The sequence below is a fragment of the Zonotrichia albicollis genome, chromosome 14 (assembly GCF_047830755.1).
Source record: "Zonotrichia albicollis isolate bZonAlb1 chromosome 14, bZonAlb1.hap1, whole genome shotgun sequence".
NCBI lineage: Eukaryota > Metazoa > Chordata > Aves > Passeriformes > Passerellidae > Zonotrichia > Zonotrichia albicollis.
In genome coordinates, this window is record NC_133832.1 from 11,539,829 (window position 1) to 11,564,863 (window position 25,035).

Genomic DNA, 25,035 nt, shown 5'->3' on the forward strand with positions numbered 1-25,035 from the left:
TTTAAGTACTTATAGTTGTAAGACCTCCCAAAAACTGACATAACTCTCAAAGCAAATGTGCATGGGGAGACTCAGCTTGTACAAATCAGTGTAGATCCTTCACTGACTCCTGGAGAAGCCCTTGAAGGAATCAACAGAACTTCTAAGGATGAACAACCTATTACCAAAGTTGTACATTACAATTTTTCAGACATGCAAGCCAGGATCCATTAAATAAAGACCTGGAGTAACACACAGGTAATCAGACAGGTGAGTTCTATGGTACTTCTCTCTTCTCAGGAAGTAAATGTTAATTTCTGTGTCCATTAAATCCATCCTGCATGAGCACAAAGAGTCTATTAAAGTGAGTAGCAGCAGCCACGGACAGAGGTGTTAGGGGAATGAGTTGCAGCACCCAAAAGCATATTTCAGTTTGAAATCTGTTAGGAATCCATTCTAAATCTATCTTCTTACTTCAAAAGACCTTAAGATTCCCACCCTCAACCCTTGCCCTGATCTCTGACTTCACATTCCAATCAGTGAAGGTGGTGGAAAATCAGAAGCAACTTGGACAATTTCTACTGAGCTTTCTGACTCTCCATTTTCCTACAGGCCACTATAAATGCTCCACATGCTTGCTGTTTCTTTCTTTTAAGACCCTTCTATCTGAAAAATCCATTCCATAACTCTTTACTTCACTTAGTCAGTCCTGCAAACAGGAAAAATTGTCTCCTCTGTCTTTACTTCTCAGATGAATAGTGTTGAGCAGCAGAAATTATAGAGTCCTAAAGCTCCTAGATTTTTTCAAAAATTAAACCAGGACTCAGGTATTTTCTTACTGAAGCTGGGGTTCATACCTCAAGATACATTCAGCTCTATTTGTGGATTTAAGAAAACAACAGAATGTACTGTGGTATGTGCAGAAAGGAATTTTACTGCACCCACCATCCTCTTACACATTAGTAACCCAGGATTTTATTATAGCAAGTTAATTTTTTAATAACTACATTTATTCCAAAAAATGTAAAAAACAAGTTATATAATACAGTGAAATTATTTCAAGTGTTTAAATAACAACCTAATTAGTTTAATTTAGAATTGGAAATCAGAACTTCAATTAATATTCACATTTTCGGATCTTAATTTCTGCTAAACTAACTGCATTACTTCAGTTAATAGCCTTTCCTTCCTGCAGTACACAGCTTAACATCCCTAAACATTTCTATATCAATTACTAAATCTAAATTAAATGTTTATTGGAGTTATGTACTTCTCAGCATTCTCAAGCATGGCCATGGTCCATGACTCACAAGCTGAGTTTTGAAGGTTTCTTACAGCACAATGACTATTAATTACATGTAGAAGTTTTGAAAATGAGTGAACAGTTTAAAAAGACTTTGGATACAACTTAATTTTACCTATTAGCAGCAGAACAACTCTGATGAGGAAACGCACACTGAAGGTAAATTGCACTGATGTTGCTGTCAATTTAAGATGGCTAACACGTGGTAAGAAAATTATTCTCCTGAATTTCTTTTACAAGCCATGTTTGGATGTAAGAATATTAAAGAACAGAGTAACCAAAACCAGTAATTTCATACAGTACAACCTCTGTCGGTCAGCTTAATTCAAGAATTGTGCACGGACTTGATCCTTTAAAATTATTTTTCCTTATTGTGTTTACATGGGGGCTTAAATCAATTTCCAGTGACTAAGAGGTTTCTCTCTCAATGTACAAAGAGGAAGGGTTACAGGGAGCTTCAGTGCTGTACAAGGCAAGGCAAAGCCAAACGAGTTCTTACTTCCATGATTACACATAATGAGAGAGATGCATTTTACAGAGATGCACACTGATCACAATAGCACATGGCAAAGAACAAACACCTTTCACCTTGTGGGTAAACTGCACATAAACCACCAAGATGTTAAAGTCATAATTGTTTTTACCATATGTGGTATCAACTTTTACCACTCTTACTAGTTTGGACCTCACCCTGCTAAGTGCTAATGCCTGCTGGAATTGTTGGACTACAGGAATCTTGCTTTCCTCACAAGACTTTGGTAAAGCCCTCTAGTTTTAAGACAAAAGCATTTATCATTTCATTTTTAAACATCTCTCCCCGTGCATCATGCCCTACTTAATGTGGTGATTGGTGGGATGATCGACATAAGCCACCAATACCAACGGGGCACAACACAGTGAAAGTATCAGTGGAAACATGTCATTTTGCAGAGCTATAATTTTGAAGTCTAACCTTTAATTTCAGAAAAAGATCTTCCAGTTATAAAGCCATTACTGCAGGTTATACTGTTTACAAGTTGAAATTTCTATATTAAATTAAATAATTGCCCATGACTGACAATACTTAGATTCATAATGATAGCACACAGAACATATTTACTGTTTCTCCCTGCTCTAAATTTCTGAAATATCTTAAAAGTTTAATCTGATTCCATGTGAATTTTCATTTTAATTTACATTAAAATTCCTTTATACTGACCCCAGAAACATCCAGTCTCAGTCCAGAGAACCTGTTGGATATCAGAGCCTGAGCTGAGTTCTCAACCCATGCTCAGGCCAGTCCTCATACACATTTCCCAGCTCTTCTTCCATCTTCCCTAGACAAGCCACTCATTAAGGGACTCAGCCCATTCATTTGATTTGCTCCTTCAGGTGACCACCTGTCTTCTATTTTGTTTCAATAGGTTGAGTCAATGAAAAAGCAGTTCAAATGCTAATTAAACTTTGTTATTTTCAGTGCAGAATTCACCTTGAAGGGACCCAGTCTTTTAAAGCAACTGAAAAGTCAAAAAAATGAATAAATTTAAAAAGCCTCTCTTGCTGCATTGTTAAAGACTGCATTGAATTGCATACCCAAAATAATCAAGGAAGAGGACTTTGATATCCAAATCCTTGATATCCAAATTAGCCCAGATCACTGCTTTTGTACTTGCAAGCTCAGTAAGGAAATAACCTGAGAGGAAGAAAGCTTTTGGAACGGCTTTAGTGGCCATGCCAACAGCGGGGGCTTGTCACCCAAAGGCCTCATGCTATAAATTTCAGTATTTCTAAGCAAAGCACAGGGCCTGAAAATGTGCTACCGGGACAAATAATTTTTTGACAGGTTGATAAAATTTTGAGGTGAAGTCCTTACCAGAATTTTCTGGAAATTTCCTCTAGCTTTACAATATTGTGGAATATAACTGTTTTCTTTCAAGATTTACTGCATGGGGTTAATTGCATAGCTTAAGTTGAAGTGACTGTAGGAGGATGTCAGAGAGAGAGAGACATAATTGAAAGGAAACTGAAATAGATTTTTTTTAAATTTTGGAGAAAGCCTGGATAAAAGCTTTCGGAGAGATCCAACAGGAAGGCTTCCTCAAAGACACATTTTCTGCAATTCAGTACAGAGGGTACTGCCTGAAAAATGCAGAATTGGCAGGTGTATGGTATAGACAACAGGAAAAGTTATTCTTCAAAAGGAATGAGGTTCTGAGCAGCAAAAGGTAATCAGCTACATTTACAGGTGACTGTTTAGGTTTCTAAGCTTTCTTACTATTTCTGATCGGGTACTTCAAACCTGGCCTCAAAAAACAACTGTCTGTTTTCCTGTAGCTTTCTGGAACTAAAATTGGGAATGAAAGTAGCTCTAACAGTGTCTTTAAAAAAAAAAAAAAAAAGCTTTTGAAGCTATTGTAGTGCTAAGACAGATGTAAATACAGACAATTAGAAGAACACTACTATGGAAACCACCAGAAACCATTAGGGAATTATCTACAGTTTCTCATATAAGTCTGCTGACTGTAAAAGAAAATTGAACAATGTTGTATTTCAAGATTTACCCTGAAGTGATACAACTTTAATTAAAAGTCTTCTCTGGACACCAACTGTAAACTAGCTGCTCTTTCAACCAAAAACTGTAAAGAACTTGAATTAAGTTCTTTTATACGTGGTCACCAATGTAAAAGACTTTTCAAGATTTTTTAAACGGTTTCTACTATTACAAACTTAATATGAGCATAAGCCACTGTGGCTGATGAGATATACAGTACAGAAATTTCAACAATATAAGGAAAACACAAAGGTCACATGGTGTAAGCTTTGATGCTATGAAATAATTTGCAGAAAGCCCAGTACATTTAATCACGGGGGGAGCACTGCTCTGTGACCAAATCCAGGAGAAAGGAGAGCAGCAAAGTGGACGGACCCCATCCCTGCTCTGCAGCCTGCTCACCAAAGAAATGTGTGGAGCTCCTTTGCTAAGGACAGCAGAAGAAATTTAACATTGATTTTACTGGCTGCTTGTGCTTTGGAGAAGACAATTAATGGAGATAATCAGCATTGAACTGCAGCTCAGATCAAACTGAACCAAATGCCCTCCAGGATATGTCCCCTGTTTAGACAGGAGATGGGGCACAGTAAGGAAGGTGCTATTACAATTAGAGATATTCGAAATCTGCCAAGCTCTGCAAAGGTCCTGCTTGCTCCAGCTACACTCCTGATGTGTTAGATCCATACCCTTGATGTGTGAGCCAATGTGCAGCTAGGCAGAAATACCAGCAGTTCTCACTGGAGTAAAACACAGGAGGTGTGTGCCTCCTCCTGCCACCCTGGAGGAAACAAGACGCAGAAATTTGGTACAATTACCAAAACTTAAAGAAACCCACGACAATCCCTTCCTGCTTTGATAAAGTACATTGGGTCATTATGTGCCTCAAATCATATGGAGAACAGGAATGGGAGGAAAGAACAAGCTGCTGAAATGCTAAGCTTAGCTGAGTCAGACAGGTTCCCTGGTAACAAAAGCAGTTACATTTATAAATATGCTGCAGCCCCCACAATATGGATTATTTCCCATTGTTTTTTAAAAATGTCTTCTTTAAAAATACAGATAAAAAAAGAAAGAACTTTCGCCAAGATATATGAGAAATTATTTTCTGCCCCTTTTTGCACACTGAATTATCCCAGGACTATTGACTCTGAGAAATTAATTTCTCACTGTGACTATAAAGGAAGCAAAATCTCCTTACTACCATTAAAATGAAGATATCCAGCTTCCACTCTCACCTTTAGGTTCCTTTTAAACTAAGCATTTCTAATAAAAATATTCTGCTTATTTAGTGCAGTACATAAAAAGGCAATAAAGTCCAAGGTTGTAGGTGTTTTTACATAATTTTAATTTATAATAAAATAAAAATACACAATACCTAAACTACTGCTAAAAATGAACTTTCCTCCTCTCTAACTTAAAGTATTAAGAACCCTATTCACATTTGGAAAACTCTGCATTTATTTAACTTTATTATAAAACAACTATCAGACTAAACCATATAAAAATCTTTTGTTTGCAGAAAGCCCAATCTATTTTTGATACTACTATTCCTTCATATCTGAGTCATATCAGTCACGACAGTTGTCAGCATAAAACTGCAACTCACTTTTAAGTCCTAAAATGTATATAAACTTTATTACTCAGATCCCTACACTGGAACCCCAGCTAATAATAAATCTACATTTTATAGAGTAACTTTTAGGACTAAGAATCCAAGTACTAGTTATCTACCAAGGTAATGACAGAAATTAAGGGAAATTTCATACAAACATCCATGATAGGTCTAGTTTGCAGGATTCCCCAACATTGGACACTTCAGATTTGGCTGGACAAGATACTGAACCACCTTCTCTGGGCTGTGCTTTTGCCAAGTGTGGTTGGACCAGATGACCCTAAATCCCTTCCAATCTGGGATCTGAAGATTCAATCATTCTGTGATATGAATTACCAAGCCTGGTGCTAAAACAAAAGCACAACAGGAATACCCAAATCCAGCAGAGCAACCTACAAGTTAAATTTCCAAGTCCTGTTCCTTTCTAAAATTAAATGACTGGCAAAAAACCACAAGAATCAACAAGCCAGATCCAGGCAAGCTTATTGCCCACCTACACAGTCCTTTCCTATGGAGAAGAGATGCATCTGTTCAAAGCTTTTCCCTTCTACCTTGCTCCCTGACTTTCCTCTCTGCATCTCTCACTGCTCTCTTAACTCACTGAGCAAAGCAACATGTCCCTGCTGCAAAAGCTCTCACTGAATACCCAGTGTTGTCCTTCTTAAGGACTCTATAAAATATGAAGTGGTCTAAAGTAACATGTAGGATGCTCCAAACTGGGATTAGCTAACTCCTGGGCACCAATAGAGGTTCAGTTTTAGAATTACAGGAAACTCCCGGAGCTGGACCCAGCTGGGCCTGCAGCACATACTTGGTGAGAGCAGCTAGAGACTGTAAAGAAATCCAGAACAGTCCAGTCACTTGCTTATTACAGAGCTCATCACAGTACATACTTTAGGTCAAATTAAATATTACACCTTAAAACTTGGGATTTAAAGCTCTAAAATGGTTCTAAAAATTTTTATGTAAAGGTAGAAGGACGGAATTTGCATATACAAGCCCTAATTCTTTGCTATGGAGCAGATGACCATATAGCAGAAAGGAAGGCAATTACGAAAGGAGGTCCCCAGAGCATTTTAAAGGGTCCCCAGGACATCCTTAGAGTTCCCCTCTCGTTTGCATATTTTGTTTTAAAGCTGAGGTGTTTGACAGCAGATCAAGGGCACAGAGGGCTCGCAGCCCAGGCAGAGAGGGACTGGGCAGAGCAGAGCAGGAGGAGCTTGCCTGCAGGAGGACAGCCCAGCACGATGGCAGCAGAGCTGCACAGCCAGAACGTAGGCAGAGGAAGCCAAAGGCTTTCCCAGCTTCATGCCTAGAGACAAGAGTGCTGCTTAGGGACAGGATAAAGTGATTACACAACCACAGGAGAGACATGCTGAAAGCTGTGGTGGGCAGGGAGCAGCCCAGCTTGCTCCATCAAACCCCACACGTGCAAGACCATTCCAGGTGGGGAAGCAGCAGTTTTGTCTTTACAAAACTGGGAATGAGAGACACTGGCTTGAAGCCAGGGCTGTCAGTTTGAAGGAACTTGAGAAGGGGAGGCTGAGTAACGGCAGGAGCACTGCTGAGCAGTCTCATCTCAAGGCAGGTAACAAGACTGCTCCTGGAGGAGAAAGACAGCAGGAAGATAGAGATGTTCATGCACTGGTTTCAGGAGCAATACACAGCAGGACTCATGTGGAAGAACAGACCTAATTTCAAGGCAAAAGGCATCAGCACAGTGAGTGAGATACCAGTGACTGGTGCACCTCACCAGGAGTCTTCTGTCTCCTCACACTGAGGAAACAGGGGCCCTGGCTGCGAGGGGAAAACATGACATGATAGAGGGGGACTGCAAATCAGAGGGTTATCTTACAGGGTCATAAAGGTGGTTAAGTATTGGTACAGGCTACCCATGGAAATGATGGAATCACATCCATGAAAGTGTTCAAAAAGCATGCACATGTAGCACTTAGTGGTGGACTTGGCAGTGCTGGGTTAATGGCTGGACTTGAGGATGTAAGAGGTCCTTTTCAACCTAAACAGTTTTATGGTTCTAAGGGAAACCAAAATCCATCAATAGCATCTGCTGTCATGGCAAAGCAGGGTTTTGTATTGTCTACATTCATTCAACTTTTCTTTTTCCTCTCCAAACAGTCACTCCAGTGAGCTAAGTGGTGGTGGTAAACATGAAAAAATTGCTACTTTGCACAGCAATTTGTCATAAACAGCTTGTAATTATTGCAGGAAGAACATGAAGATTGAGTGAGAACAGATTGAGTGAGAAAACACTGTGGATGGTTCAGAAGAAGTACCTGAGAAACTGACACAAAATATGACAAGCTGGAACAAACCGTCACGACTTTCTAAATTCCATCCATCTCGTCAGTGATCAGAAGGGATCATGGGAATGGTCCTGGGAACCTTTTTTTCAGACTTGAATTTGGTTTGTTAAATATAAGATCAGCAATTCAATAAAGTGCTTCTGCTGAGAGATGACCTCTAACAAAAACATTACTCTAGACTTTGGAGGAATTTGAAAAATCTTGCAAAAAGTTCATTGAAATAGTCATATTTCTGAGAAATCTTCCCACTCCAAACTGAGTTACTAAAGCAATGCTAGTGTGGAGCAGCAGCTGAGTTTTGCATTAAGATGTTTTAGCACTTTACATCTTCAAGATGTATTCATCAAGATTTTGCTTTCTTCAAGATTTATTAATCTTTCTGCTTTGTGTATGAGCCTGACAATTTTTAAAAACCTGTTTCACATATTAATGATGAAAAAAGAGAAAAATTAAAAGATCTTCCCTGGGAAGGACTTTTTTTAGACTTTGTCCTTTTCAGAAATATCCCAGCAAAAATGCTCACTCTATCAGGCAACAAAGCTCTGAACTCTCTGGCAAAGGCTGTGAGCCCCCAGTAGCTGGACCTGGCTGGAGGCAAGGGAGGCACAGTCGGCCCACAACAGGAAAACCTGGCAGAGTTCTGAAAGACCTTCATTTATCACATCTAATCAGAAAATTGCAAATGAATGAAGGGTAGCTAATCAAAATGCAAAATGCTTCTGCCCATCCACTCCAACCGGAAATTTGCAACCCAAAGCCCAGCAGCAGCTCCCACGCCCTGCGGGAGAGTGGACAGGGAGGGTAAGCCCTGCCCACGCTTTTGGAGACCAGTGCAAACTGGTACATCCCTTCACTGATTCCTCACAACCCAGACTCGTGGTGTGGTTACTGTGGGAGGGGATGTGAGCCAGACTCTTACTCATTTCTATTTGCAAGCATGGGTGCATGCGAGTCCAAAACTGCTTCACAGTGAGCTATTTAGAAGAATGAGAAATATGTTTAAGAAAAATGACATTTGAGAAAGTCACAATCTGTCTGCCAGTTTTTCCTCTTCCTCTAACAATTCACAGCAAGTGTCTTATTCATTGCCCATTCTCTGCCTTCCTTTTCTTCTATGTGAGTTTTCCTGTTTCTTTCAGTCTTTAGAGCATTTAAGGGACTCATTGATTTTTCTATATAACAATAATCTTTGGATTGCTTTAATATTTGCATCACTGTCAAGAGCAGAACTTCCTTTGCTGAAGGCTTTGGTAGTGCCAGAAAAAAATTTAAATTTAGCTCAGTATATACACATGTATGTTTCCTACTTCCCACACACATAAAAGCAGCACACTCCAGTTGGAAGTCCCTTTAAACTCTTTAATTATACAGGTTATTTAGTCTGGCTCTTTCCTTTCCGATTACTTTTTAACTAAATTAAATGTCTGCCTCTTGCTGTCCTTTCTACATTAGCAGGCCCATTATTGATTTTTATTATCTTTCCAAAGAGAAGGTTTTGCAGCTGACTGCCATTTACCCTGTAAGCAGTTCACTTCTGCTGAGGATTCCTGCTGCCACTGAGACTGCTGAACTCTGTTCTCTTGCAGCTCAGCCATGCCCAGCACTGCAACAGGGATTACTGCAAACATTACACAGCTTTGCATGGCAAGCAAAGACAAATGCACAAATGCTTCTAACACAATGATATTGCTTATTTATGAAGCATTTTTGTACCAAAATTGCTCCTTGTGGAGGTTTATAGTTTACCAGCCAGCTCCCTAAAGAGGTTCCTATTTGCTCTCCTGTCTGCAGTGATGTTTGCAGAAGAAAACATGTTACTTCTTTTTCTTCACTTGCAATCAATGTAAGGGAAAAGCAGGTAAAAGGATAGGAGACAACGAGGAGAACAATAGTAGTAAACATTTTACAAAATGTTTGGCCTTTTGACAGCCCCAGAGGTGATCATGAAGGGGCTGACAGAGTATGCTCAAGTCCCAAAGTGTCAGGCTGGTTGGTCATCAATGCACTGGCTGGAATTACTTGCAAACAACAGAAGGAACAATTCCACAGAGCAGGTTTTCTTACTCTCTGTTGGGTACATCTGAACAACAGAGCAAGCTGCCCCAGTGATAGCTCTTGTTTATGCTATGTTCCTACCTGAATGCATCAGAGGCCTGATTTCTCATTGATTATGCTGCTTTCCACTCCTAGTAGCAGCATCAGAGCAAAGGTATCAGAGACTCAAACAAGAACAAAAAAAGCCTGAAGTGGCAACACTGATTTGTTTTTCTTTTACACCACTTTTCCTCAGCTACAGTTCTGAATTCCCAAAGCACTGCAAAAGTGGTCAAAACCAGATGAAAATGAAAATATAAATCAATGATTCAGAAAGAGAGCTGGAGAGGAGCACACTTCAAACAATAATGGTTTAGAGTGGATTGAGAAAATAACTATCATTAAAATAAACGCAAAGCCTCCTGACAAGCCTAAAGAAAAAAAAAAACCAAAAACAAAAGGGAAGAATGCAAGCTGGTATGGGAGATTATAAATATAGTTACTGAGAATATACAACATTTTACATTAAGATCTCTGCATTCCTACCAGGTATCTACGCACTTGGATAAAAACACATCTCAGCAATTACTTCCATTGTTTTGCATTTTAAACCTTTACAACCTATAGCGTTTATACAATGGGATGCAAACTTCTCTCTCTTGTCCCTCTGCAGGAGTAGAATCTCTTTTATCAGGGCTGGGGATCCATTTTGACAGTCACAGGAATAACTGCAGTTGAGTATGAACATACTGGGTATGAACAGAAACCACTACTGGGTGTGAACAGACTATGAACATTGTAACTGCATTTGTAGTCACAAACGAACCAGCCAGGTAGTGACTGTAGAGTGAATTCAGTGGTATTTGCCAAAACCCTACAGCAATGTCCGCAGGCACTAGGCTTCCAGCTGAGCAGGACCCAGCTTGTGGCCACAAATGGGCAATGTTTGGCAGCCCAAGCAGTGTCACTTCTGACCAAGTGGCACACAAAGGACCACAGGACACACAAATCATAATGATTACAATAAAAAAAAGAAGTACATTTTTTTTCTTTCTGGAATATATATGTGACATCTATAAAGTCCCCCTCTCAAACACATGGCCTTGCAAGTACTACAGCTCCCATGGAGCTAAAAGATCCAACTCTTATTCCTGCAGAATTTCTGCAGAATCTCTTATTCCTGCAGAATTTCTGGAGTGAAAACAAGCTCAAAGAAACTTCTTTTACTGTTCCCTGAGTCACACAGATCATCCTCCCTTGTATCACATTGATGATGTTTTGCTTCCCTGGCAACTCTACCTTCAGTGACACAGTGCTCGGGCTGCGCCCTGAACTGCACCTCAGCATGGAACAACTGCAGCAAACACCCGTGGCTGAGCCCATTCATTACAGCACAACCTTCTGGGAAACTGCACAATTAATAGTTTTAGAGCACTCCCAAAACATATCTGATTAATGAAAGAAACTTTGCAGTTCATCAGTCTGCTCTCTGTATCCAATTCTGTTCCATTATTAGTGGTTTCTTTCCACCATTTTAACATCTTTCCTGGATTTTATTGCCAGGTTGGACAATTGCTCTCTTTTCCTAGTAACTGAAAATAAGATTCCACCTAACTCAGTGAAGTTTTGCTATGTAGCCCAGATGACAATTCACGTATTTAAGAATTGTAATGTCAAAAGGTAAAAAGCACCTCTTTTCACATACCAACCTTCTAGTTAATTTCATCTGACTGGGGGACTGGGACATATCCCTCAATGATTTCATAGCAGACCTTCCTTAACTCTCTCACCCCTACCCAAATTCATCTCAGTGCCTCTATTCACACCAGCACATTTATCCCTGAGACCTCACAAGCTCTATCTGACCTTCAGGCCCGAAGGACAAAACCAAAAGGAGGGTACAAGTTTCAAGAGTGGCCTTGAAATGTGTTAGGAAAATGTTAAAGTAATTTATTCCACTTGGTACTTGAAATCAGTTAGAATAAACTAATCTTCAAATTTTGAGTCAGAAGCATTTTAATGCCTTCTGAACCACTATGGGGAAGAGGTCACACTCCACAGGCAGGTTTTTCTCTACTAGGAGAATTTGTAGTGTTGCAAGATAAATTTTTTTGCCACCTAGCTCTTACTATTTCATAGAACTTGATTCACAATACGCTGTTAGTAACCTTTATTGAAATTGCATCAGTCATTTCCCTTCAAAAGAGACGATGTATGCAGTTTTTCATGCTACACCAAACACTGGAAGAACAAGATAGAGGGACACATTTGAATTTACATAAAGATTGCAAGCTGTTGTTCCAAAGTAATTCTGGTGTGCCCTGTGAGTAGGCTTTTGATCTGATCAGATTTCTGCATATTGAGTGTAACATGTACAAAATCTATAATTGGAGTCAGTTTTCTGAGAAGAGATAAATTGCTTCTCTCTGTTAACAGAGAAAATGGTACATTTCTGGACAGCCTCTTCCAGGACATGTTTTTCATGTAAATTTAATCCAATAGATACTTAGAACTGATAAAAATTTTTTTAAGAAATGCTTAAATACTTTTTTCTATTTCAGAAAGGTTACACTTTATTAACTATGTCTTTTTCTTTATTATTTTTCCCTGAAGTGTAAGTGCTGCATTTCATTGCTTATTTAAGGAGCATTTATGCGTTGGGATAGATGTGTTATTCCAGACCTGCCTGCATCAATTTTCTACTTCTGAATAACACCCCTATTTCTGGATTTCTGGGGAATTCTGGCTAGGTTCATTTTTTCTTAGCACTAGCTTATACTGTTGCAAGTCTATATCCTTAAAAGACATTTCAGATGGGATCATACGAAAATGCTTCTTGTACAATACTGAACTACTCAATCAATCAATCAATCTCCAGTGTTCTCTAGTCTCCACAAGCACTGAAATTCCAGAAGAAAAATAAAGAAAAAATTTGATGGATTTTATTTGTTTTAAGTTTTAGTGTCAATTTTCTCAGGCTGGACAGATCAATTTTTCTTATGAATTGGTCGTGTCCTTTAAGTCTATTTTATTCTAGAGTGCCTACTTCACAACAAACATCCCACTCCAAGCATTTCAGTATTTCTTGTACACTCAAAGTAAGTTGAAGATTTCCCAAGTCTGCTGCATTTTCATGAAAACTGGAGGAATGAGAATCTGAAAGCAGACCTCATGTTCCCACTCTAAAAGTTCAAATCACAAGTGCTGTATTTCACCAAACTCTAAACCCAACAAACACCAAATAGAAGACAAAGAGCCACAGCAATGCAATAACACACAAAAGTGTGGAACAACAGGAACAGGAGTCTGATGTATGAACCCTTCCTGCTGCAGTCTGTAGCAAGAAGGGAGCTTGCAGCAGGTCCTGAAATACTCGTTACAAAAAACCAAAAACCAAGCAACCAGCAAAAAAACCCCAACAAAATAAAGGAGGAGGGGGAAAGAAGGACTAGAATGAGATGATTCCCAGATGAGATTGCTGTGGAGGAAAGACTATACCATCCAAAAGCTAAGCTAACTAAACAAGGACATTAATGTAAGCTAGGTAAAAACAGGAGTAGAAAGAAGCCAGCCATTAATGAATCTCTCTGAACTAAGAAAACCCCAGCAAGCACTGAGACATTAAATTTGCAATTTTACTAATCTCTAAGTACAACTGTGTGTCAAAACTCCATGTAAATCATACATGAGCACAGAAAATGTGTGCTGTGTGGGCAGAGGAGCAATACATCAGAGCAGATGCTTCTCTGCATTAGCACTTTCTGGAAACAGCATATGATTGCAGATGTTCACAAAGGTGAGGCCTTGCTCCAGGTTAACCCCAACACTGATGTCTACACCCCTGGTGCTGAAAGCAACCCATGCACGTGCTCAGGATCCCACTGGTGCCCATCAGTCAGAAGCAGTCTTGTTCAGTAGTTACAGGTTACTGGTCCCAGCAGCCTCTGCTTTGGCCACCACTAATTGCCTGGATCACAGCAAACCCCATCAAACAGAGGGCCCTGCTCCATGCAGCACCATGTCAAACCATGCTGGCCTTTGGCATCCTTCTCTGAAACTTTCAGAAGTTTCTGGGCAGCCCAACTCTGCAGCTCCTTGTCCTCCTAACCATGACCTGACCTAAAGTAACCCTTCAGGGCAAGACACATACAGAAGCAGAAAGGAACTGGAGCCTAATGGAATGCTGTAAGCAGCCAGCCTTCAGTGTCTTCATAAGTCTACTGTGTTCAGAAAACTCTTACCTACTAAGAAAATAAAATTACTGAATACACTGTCCAAGGACTGTTAACAACTACAGACAAAATGGAGATGGAGAGAACAGTCACCAGGCTCATAGATCTCTGATGTTGCTCCACTAGGGACAGCTGCTTTGTTCCTGTTAAATCACAGCACCCACACGGCTCCTGCCTGCTGCTCTTCTGCACCAGTGCAGACAGTGAATTCCAGAAAAAAGACACTGTCTGTTCCTCCTAATCACTACAAACAGCCTCTTCATTTCTCTATCTCTCCTTTGAAACTTGTGCTCTCTTGGAAATTAGAGGATTTTCTCTCTCTTGGAAATTAGAGGAGGCAAGAACAGCTTTAGCTCATTGGACTCACTGGCATATCTGGCACATCTGTCTGTGTGATCAGCTGCAGAAGATACCCCTAAACACAAGACATGTAAGCTGGTCTTTTTGCTGGGCTTAGAGGTGTGGAGAGCAAAAAATAGTATTATTTGGCCTAATTCATGATTTACAGGTAACAGAATTTTAATAGATCTAAGCTACTTAAGCTATCAAAGCAAGTGCAGTCAGACACAACTTCAATAAAGAAATATTTAAAATTAGAGAAAAAGCAGTCTTTTTGTGCTTCTCAATTAAGTTGGTATTTGAATATTGGCCTTTATTAAATTCTGTTTCCATTTTTCTGAGTGTTAAAAAGGTCTTTGTTGGCATTGGGACCGTGATATATGAACCTTAGCTGCAATTCACACTTGGTATCCTGTATATGTCATTCTAACTAATAGGAGAAGCATGAAAATCAATATATCCCTACTAAGAACGAAAACTATCTAAATTGACCTATGACATGCAGCAAAATAAACATTTCTCATCATTTGCTAAAATGGATTCTGCATTTTTCAGCTCCACAGTAGTTTGCCCACTGAAAATATCTAATATTTAGCTTTTACATTTGTAGTGAATGATAGAATAAATGAACTATGTCCTCTTTAGTACATTTTAATATTAGAGATAAATTTATATTTTCCAGAAAAACAAAGAAATAAGCTAGGAACTCAATTTTTGTTTCACATGCTTTAAAAAATTCAGACCTCTGGGAACTCACATTTCATAGTCGAAGTTGATGAGCCATCACAAAAAGAGAGCAGACTTTTCTGAAGTTATGGGCTGCTAGCTATAAATTGTTAAATTATAACTTCTGAATTCTTTTCTATTTATACAATAGGACAAAGGTCTTTCTAGCATAATAATCTAATAATAATTGATCCAATTGCTTTCTGCATATTTGTCTTTCCATGGCTAAAATTAGTCTTTGTCTGCCCATATGCAGAAGACTTCCCTTATCTTGAATTTGGGAGTGTCTGCTGGGTTCCTCATTCTCATGAAAACTGAAGAATTTTAGCAGTTTATAATGCAGAAATTTGACACCCAATAGCTGCATACTGTTGCCAGAGCACTGAAACTGATATGAAACAGCATCATCCCCCTCCCAACCCCACTGAAATATTTCTTTCTCTGAACAAGACCTGTGGCTTCTTGCTGATGAACGGCAAACCTTAGAATCTGTTTGCCAAACAGGTTTCACAAACTTCATGCCTGTTTCTAGCATTTCATGTGAAGACTATGCCACATGACATCTGCTGAATGTTTTTGAAGGTTTCATAGTTGATGTGTCCCTTGGGGATATGGTTTAGGGGTGATTATTGGGGTGCTAGGTTCAGTAGGGACTGGATGATCTTGAAGGTCTCCTCCAACCTTGATGTTTCTGTGATTATCAGCTAGACACCTATATCCCAAAAATATCTTCCCAGAAAGAACTCTGGCCTATTTAAAAAGATCTTAAAAAATGAGAAAAAATTCCAATAGTTCACATTTTGCAGCGATAACAAGCTAGAAGAGGATTTAAGATGCCCAGAAATCAAATCATGTTGTATATACATAGGAAGTAGACAATTTTTCTAGGTTCTACATTTCAGCACAAAAGAACAAATGAAAAACCATTTGCCAACAATTTGTATGCCAAAAAAGAGAAGCCATAATTATAGGATTGCAAAGCTACACTTTTTGTATTAAAGGGAAGAAGAAAAAGGTAAATCTTCAGTTTAATATATTAGTTTTTCAATAAATGTACTTAGTTAAAGAACATCATTGTTCGGTTTTGCAGAGGAAAAGCAGTTAATTGCTTTCTATAATTACAACTACAGAAAAATTTTATACCCCATTTCAGAAGAAAAGCTGTATGAAGTGCAATAAGTTCCTGAAAGAAATCTTCCCTGTGACTTCTTCCAAAGGCATAGGCTTCATGAAGATGCACAGGCATTTTTATCTGAGTATTGCAGGTCAAAATCTTGCTAATAAATATGTTCCTAACACACTGTGTGTCTTGTAATCTTCCTTCCACCCCACACTGCAGCCCTCATTTTACATTTCTGTTGATTCATATAGACTGGAAGGAAATTGAAATCCTTTGCTTCATTCTTAAAAAGCTTCTAATTCCATATTTCAGCCAAAATCCTTTCTGCTCTATGTACTGCTTCAATAAACACTGCTCCCCACTCTTCTCCTCACATCTCTGACTCTTCCATTTGTGACAATCCTGTGCTGGAACTAAATTAAGAACTTAGAAAATGTAAATGAAGTAGGCAGAAAATGATTTATTGCAGCACTAAGAATTAAAAGTAATAGAACAATACAGGCCTTTTTGATCAATCTACAATGCCCCACAGGCAGTTTTATTTAAGTCAAAGTGTTATCTAAAATAAGATGAAGAAAAAGCAATTCAAGAGTATATTCTAGAAATATCTTAAACTGGCTTTGTAGAGACACGAGGGTACTTGCTTTCTGCTGCATTAACACTGATGGGCTGATATGGTATCTGCAGCAGCCAGGCAATTAGAGCTCTGTGGGAGAGTGCTCACAGCACTCATTGAACTGCAGCACAGTTAAAAATACAATGTAAAATAGATGTAGATGAGAGAAGTTTAAATAGTCAAAATACATACAGAATGATTGTTGACAGTTGTAATCAAGATTTCTAAAGACTTTACTAATTAGAAGTCTAAATAATTGAATACATGCTAATTCACTGTAAAAAATTTTAAAATACAGACTGCTTTTCCTGGGAATAAGGTTTTTTAGCCTCTACTTCTTTCCCAGCTGCCTCAATATTGTTCAAAAATCGCCAGAAATCAAAAGATATTTGGTCAGATATTGTGTTAACTTATCAATACCGAAAGATGAAGAAGCTCAAAAGAGAGACATTTGACAGATGACAACCTACATTTCTATGCACTTTATCCTATTATTAGCACACTTTAGACCTTAAAACACCCATGAAGAAACCTTAAATCAGGACTTTAAGTTTAAACACCTGCAGATGTGAGTTCTGATGTATAAATTCGTTCCCTTGCTCTTCCTTATTCTCCTGAGCCATAGGCAGACCCTCACAGGGAAGGGTATAGTGAAAATCCTTTTCTCTCCTCACTCAAAAAACACAAGTGAGCCCAGGAAATTTTTACCTGGTGCAGAATTTCAGAAAGTCAACACTTGTATTCAGCTCCCTTTTACCAGGGCTTTTCTAAAGGTGCACCAGGGTAAGACCACTCAGCTAAGGACCTCTTACACCACACCCTTTGGATAAGGACCTACACCACATCAGAGTTAAATGTTAATGTGCCAACAAAAATTGCAGGTGATAGAAATTTGTTTCAACTTACTGCCAAAGAGCCGAGTTCATCACCTTATCCTTCTAGTGTAGGCAGCAATTAGAGGAGGACAGATAGAGAGGCTGGTAAATCCATTTTTATGTCCCCTTATCCAGCTTCTTTGAAGAACTCTTGAGCCTATAATGAAACACAAATAAACAGCTCAAACCAGACAATGTGGTTGAAAGCATTGATAAAAGACACATAGGATAAAACACCTGCATAGCAGGGAAGGGAACTCCTGTTTCTCCATCAGGCCACTGCAAGGTAGCAAATGGATTTCAGCCCTGAGTGACCCTGGTCAGCCTAAGGAAAGGCCCAGGAGAGGGCATCAGGAATCACCTCAGAGGTAAAACCCTTTCCCCTGTCCCGAGTGCCTGCCAGGAATTCCTGGGTATGAAACATTTGCTGGAGCTCACGTGTGAAACTACACCCAAACAATTGCAATCCAAAGGCCTAAACAGGATAGATTGTGACTGGCTGTGATTGAGACCAGAAAACAGTGGAAGGCCAATGAGTTTGGGGTGAATGATCCCCAGCACCCCTTTGTAACACCTGAAAAATTATTCTTTAATGCAATTATTCTCTGCTGAGTAATGCAATTGCAGAGTAATGTGCATGTTCATCAGCTATCACGTGTCAAATATGTGTCATGAAGATACTGCTGCCACTTATTTTTTCCCCCAAATGCATCATTTAAATATTTATGTACCATCTTTCTTTGTAACTTGGTTTGCAATTGTATAGAATTTTTCAAAATAATGCATCCACTCATGGAATACAGTCAATTGGGATATGAGATCAATAATGCACAAAATCTCACATTTTGCGCTAAGCTTTTATTCTTGAACTAAACTAATTTGGACAGCTTTAAGCTAGATATTACTAAAGTGCTAATCTGGTGATTCTTCATTTCTCTGAAGCAAAGCAGTTGCTTTAAGTATCACTCTCCTTGGAGAACAGTTTATGTTATAGAATTTAGCATCCCACCTAACAACACCTAAGGAGATTGATCTGGAGAGGCAAAGACTGAAAAACCTCCACTGCCTGGAAGAAATCATTCCTCCTAAAAAAGAATATGAGATTTTATCAGGAACACAGGCTAGATACAAGGAAGTCTGACACTCTTCATGATATATTTGTTCTATTTTTCTTCCATAAAGCACCATATTCACTGGAAAAGTCAGCTCCTTTCCAGATATCTGATAACACATTCACCACTAAATTCTAAATTTTATTTGAAAAAATGAAACCTTAAAACCTGTTTCCTAAAGCAGGAAAATTCCACAATAAGGTAAAAAAATCTTCAGTCAACTGAAATAATGCAGCTTCAAAGGAAAACTTGGCAATTTTTCCTTGCCTTCCTCATTTCCAATAAAATATTTACCCTTATAGCCAAAATTCAAATATTCTCTTGAGAAAAAATGCAGGTGATTGCTAAAACAAACAGATGGTACACAAACTTCTGAGGAAATTTCTTTTCGTAAAATATGATAGAAATTAGCTACATAATTGAGTATGTAACATGAGTGCAAGGAAGCACTGACTAAATTTATGCACTGGCCTTTTATCAAATACTTTTTTTCCCCTTGAGAAAGCATAATTTGCTCTTTTAAATATCTTTTGTTTTATCAATTGTCTTCCCATAGGCTAATTCTTTCTCAGGGCTGTAATGTCAGTAAGTCATCTAGATGCTGAAAGTGCAAGAAAATTTTGACATTTAGAAGCAAGCTAATTAATTTGCTTTAGAAATGCTCTAAAAGGCTATAGAAATTAGCATCTTTCAGAAGAAAGCCAATGGTCTGGATAAGGAATAGAAACATAATAAAATATAAACAAAGGCAAATAAACGATAAACAAATTTTACTTAGAAATTTGTAATTTTTTAAGGAGGTCTTTTATCACACTAGTTTTTGTTTTTAAAATTTTCACTACTTTGTAATGGGATAATTTATTTTCAAAAAGTTCCTAAATAGGAAGAGAAATATTCCATTACTTCATTTTTATAGAAGAGTTGTGTGGTCTAAGCCCTGTTCTCCTGATAGTGCCACACTCAAATTTTGACTCTGCTTGGTTCAGAAAGAGCACTGAAGTCACTTCCCCAGGTAATTATTTAGTCTTATGTTTCTTGTCACTGCTTTATCCAGCTCTGCTGCTCCATCTGACACCTTTCTTGTGCCTGTGCTGAAAACAGCAGAATTTGGGATCTATGAAGAGCAGCTACTCAGCAAAAATTGGCATGGAGCCTGAACAGACTATCCAAAGCACACTTGATATTCATGCTGAAACCAGGCCTGGAAAAAGAGCACACAAATCTCTTCTTTCAGTGTTCCCTGTCCCATAGGGACTGGTGCCCATCCCTAGGGCTCTTTCTTCCACAGTTACTGACACACCTATGACACACCTTCCTAGTCACACAGATCATAAAAATACCAGCAATGAACATAAGCAGCATTTTTTTCTCTAAAACAGAAAACCTTGTTAGATTCTGTGCAGTGACATCACTGTCCATAACACTGTATTAAATTATAGAGTCACCAACTCAAGCTTGGGTGTTTCCACAAATTAATGTAGCAAACTGATTCCAACATTTTAATCAGTTCCACTGTCCAAATGCCCCTTCAGTTGTTTTGACATTGTGGAACAAGTGGCCACTCTGACAATTTGATTGCCAAGGAATTTCATTTAGTGAGGTTCACCAACCTGGTTTAATGTCAAGGAATAACTTCCAGCCCAAAACCTGCAATGTTTAAATTGGTGGTATTCAATATCACTACAACGTCAGTAAGAAGCACTGAGGCAGCTGCTGCTACATATGAAAATTATATAATTCCAGCCTAAATCACAGTGCCACATCTGATTGTACTGCTACCACAAAACCATGTTAGACCCAACTAAAATTATTTCATAGACAGGGAAATTCATACATTAGCATGGGATTTTAAGACGATCGTTTGTTTTGATTTTTATTTTCAAGTAGCAGTGGGACTTTCTCCAAAGAAAAATTGACTTCTTAGTATTAAAATTGATTTGCATCAGCCAGATTCTAGAATTTTACATTTCATTTGTACAGGCTTGATGCTGTGATATACATACAAAATGAATGATTCAGTGGATTTCTGTGCCTTAAAAATCTTACAAATTGCTGGATTAAGCTAATATTCATGTCAGCCCCAGTAAGAAAAGTGAAATAAATGCATACACTCTAAGCTATAGAGAATGTTGAAACAACACAAATGGAGGAGACCAATACAAATGTTGCTCTCCTCACAGGAGCAATGCCTATTAAAACCTCAAAGCAAGAAAGAAATATCCCTGAATATAACTTTACACATTTGTCAGAAGTTTTATAATTGTTAACCTGCAACAAAGCAGTTAGATCTCTAGGCATCTTTTGCCTAATTTCCCTTTTTGGGCCAGCACTTGTCAGCCTCTGTATTTTGGCTTTCAAGTCAGGAGTATTCTCTACATAAAAGAAGTGCAAGCATTCCTAAATCATAACTGCAAAGTAAATTCTCTGTTTCAGGAGAGATTACATTCTACATTTTTAAAGCAAATGTTAAAGCCCATAAAGAGGATGGGCTTATTAGTATAATTTATACATCAGATTATTTATAAACTCATATTTGTAGGACCCTGATTTTTCATTGTCTAATCATGACAGACGCTTGCTTATCACACAGACACATGCATAGCAAACTGGCCAAAAACCCAACCTTGAGTCTGAAGAAAGGAACAGCCCTACCTTCTCCAATGGGTAATTTTTATCAGTGAAGGAAAAAAATAAAAATAACAAAATCACCTTCATGACCGCACAGACTTTTACCCATGGTTGTTAGGTTACAATGAGAAATCACTGTCACACACTGAACTAAGAAATATAGTTTCTCTTCATTTGCTTCCATCAGAACAAGTACCAAAACTCTGGTTGATGACTGCAAATCTAACATAATGAACTAAAAGTTCAGCTGGCTATGCCCAGTCAGTGGAGACAGATGCCCAAGACAGCTGCAGTGAGTCAGCCCTGAGCACAGGACCCTGGACAGCTGCCCAGATGCTGAAACACCACACCAAGGAAGCACTGGAAGCATCATGGACACCACATGCACTGCAGCTCTCTGGAAGCAAAGGCATGGCTGACCTTCAAGTTCACCTTCCCTGCTCTCACATAACCTGAACTCATGAGAGCTGATGCACCCACTGCAACCAGAACCATGCTAAGAATTCTAAATTCAAGTGTGGGCACTACTACATTCAGGAATTTTACTGTCCTTCGTGGTGAAACGTTCCAGCCTGTAAGCATTTTAGGAAGCAATGGGAGCCAGGTGACAAGGTACTGAGCATTCTCTAACCAACCTGGGAAATGGCTGAAGCAGAACTATTTTGAAATGTGAGTATTCCTTACTGACTTCCCTTTCTAAAGCTGAGACTTTAATCAAGATCATAGCAATTCACGTAGAAAGAATTTAAATATTGCTCGTCTGATTTTACCGTGGCCAAAAAACCCAAAACCACAAAAATCCCCAAACGCTGAGAGACTGAACTGACTTTTCCCCTCTGCATCAATTCAAGGGCAAAGCTGCCTTTCTGAAATTGTAATCATTGTATCAAGGTAGGACTAAAATTTGGCTACTTCACAGAGCATATCAAATAGCAGGTTTTATCTGGGCTCTAACAGCAGTCACTAACTCTTAGCACACAAGAAAAAAGATGTTTCCTGAAAGAAAGGGCCTGCTTTCAGGAAAAATGAGACCTTAGCTAACACAGTGCATGAAGAGGAATATCACCAATGACATTTTTTTTCCCCGTTTTGTCTCTCTAAGGGTTGCAATCCTTATTTCAATGCTCTTACTCAACCTTACTCAAATCACACCCCAAATTCACAGCATTACACAGTGTTACAAAGCTGTGAATTCAGCGCCTCTCGTGATGAATTAGGTACAGAAAATCTCCAGCGTATACACATATTTAAGACCTTGTCTACAGATGTTTGCAGGTGACTCCACATGAAGCTTATGTATGCAGGCCTTGTACCTGTACCAGCATGTTTAGAGTAAGATTTTCACATGAGCACTTGGACTGTGTGAAAACTAAAAAGCTTCAGTCTTCAATCACTCTGATTAGACAATGGGAATGAAGCCTGAAATTCTCCAATGGAAATGCTAGCAATAGAGTTAAATTAAATGTAAAGTATAGAACAGTCTATTATAGAGTTTTCTGTTGATTTATAATTTGGGGGGATAGAAGCAGATAAGCACTCAGTCACACCAGGGCATAGCTGTCTTTTTTAGAAATCCTTTGTTCTAGAATTCCAGTGGGAGATTTTTGCTGAGATGAGGCATTTAGGTATGACAAGCAGTGCTTCCTACTTTCACTTGAGTCAGAAAAGCTAATATGCAAATAGTCAGAAATTAAATCCAAATCATTGACAAATGACTGTTTCTGAGACTTGAAGTGAGTTCATTTTCCAAAAAATAAGCTGCCGAGTGCTAATCTAATGCTTTAAAAGACCAGCCTACCCAGGCAATGTAGGAGGATGTCATTAATAAAACACTAGCATTTAGATTTTTCTTTAAAGAACATGCTGAGAGCTGAAGCACATGTCTTTAAATCTCTGTAGCAGAGGTGGGTCATAGAATCCCACTTGCCTGTAAAGAACACAAGTTTCCTACTTTCTTAACTCAGACAAGATAGAAGCTATAGGAGGACAGCATAACAGAATGCAGAAATCTCCCCAAGACCTAACCAAAACAAAGGTACACGTGAGTAAAATAAAAGGAAATAAAAAAGTGATGCTCTATTCTACAGTTATTCTCATTTAGGATTCACTTAAAGAAAGCATTTCTAGATGTTCATAAAAGTAAATACATTTAGAGAAAGCTTATCTCACACATACGAGAAATACTCTGTAGTGTAGGTCCAGTCTAAGTGTTATATGGATGTAAGACTGCATTTGACAGACCACTAAAAGCATGGAATCCAGGGTTACTAACTTCAAACTCATTCTTATGGATGTGCTACCCTCTGGTACATAGGTTCTTTGAATCAGCCTTGAAAATGAAAAAGATGAAAACATCTTATTTACTTGTCTTAAACTGTGCAGTGAAAATGAGGGCTGACTGAAGAGCTACATTGAGGCCACATTCAAATGGCAAGGGAACAAATGCAGAAAAATGCAGCAAGAAATATGCAGGAAAACAGGCCAAAGGTCATGTGTAGAATGAGGACTGCAAAGTTAAATGTGCATACTCAGAAAATGGGTCTGAAGGTTAAAATGAAAAATTACATGACATAATTATTTAATGTGTGCAATTCTGGTCCCTTCACTCCCATATCATTTCAGAAATTATATAGAAGATCTAGAAGCAGCTCAGGAAAGTATGACAGCAATGGGCAAAGTTAGGAACAGCTGCTAAACCTGTCAGAGAGGAAGGGACAGAGAGAGCTGAGCTGCAAGATCATTAATGGTACAGAGGAGATTTCAATGTCCATCAAAAAAGAAAAAAAGCTTAGGAACTTCAGACAAAAACCAGCAGGAAAAGGCAAACACAAAGTTCATATGGGATTTGATTTTGCAAGCCTTACTGCAGAAGATAAAGATGCTGAAAATGGATCTGACCTCCAGGGAAATTGGGACAAGCTCATGAAAGAGCAGGCTTCTAAAGCTATTGAGTACAATGTCACCACTCTTGCACAGAAGATCCTTTCACTCAAAAGTGTTGGAGGCTGAGAAGATATTTAGTGAGATATCACAGTATGTTTGCTCTGTTGGGTGCTTTTCTCCTAGTCATTCACTTTGGCTGCTGCCACAAACAGGACACCAGGCAAAATAAAAATAAATTGTAGTGAAATTATGCATAAGCTTTGTCCTGCTCTTAAATAAATACAGCTGGTGGATATTGCCATCCATGACTATTTTGTGGTAAGTCTGGAGTAGCCAAGTCCTTTGGGCACTGCTCCTAGTGTTCTTTCAGTCAGAATACTTGACACAACTTTCTTGACTCCTTTTAGCCAACATATTTCAACTGTGTACTGGATTATTCCACTCCAACTGGAGCCTGGCTGCTGAGTCATAATGTATTAAAAAGACCAAAGATTTTATAAAAAAATATGAAAAATGAATAATCCTCTCCCAACAAACTTCAACAAGGTGCTTTGAGGCAAGAGCTTTTCATTAAATTCAGGACTTTAAAGCTGGCATTCAATTAAGTATTTCTAATGAGCAAAAGCAGAAGTATAACCAGCAAAAGTGTTGTCAAGAGCTTTTTCATTCAATCAACTGGCTGTGAGTCAAGTAAAAAGACAGGAATATTCAACATTTTTCCA

The 25,035-nt window shown here is 38.6% G+C and overlaps 1 long non-coding RNA gene across 1 annotated transcript in view; it reads right to left on the reverse strand.

Annotated features, from left to right (window-relative positions):
• LOC141730835 (uncharacterized) overlaps positions 1-17,849 on the reverse strand; it is a 67,586-nt gene extending 49,737 nt beyond the window's left edge. Inside the window, exon 1 of the long non-coding RNA XR_012582548.1 lies at positions 17,722-17,849. This is a non-coding gene — a long non-coding RNA (uncharacterized LOC141730835). The remainder of the gene's footprint in view (positions 1-17,721) is intronic.
• Positions 17,850-25,035: the final 7,186 nt, after the last annotated feature.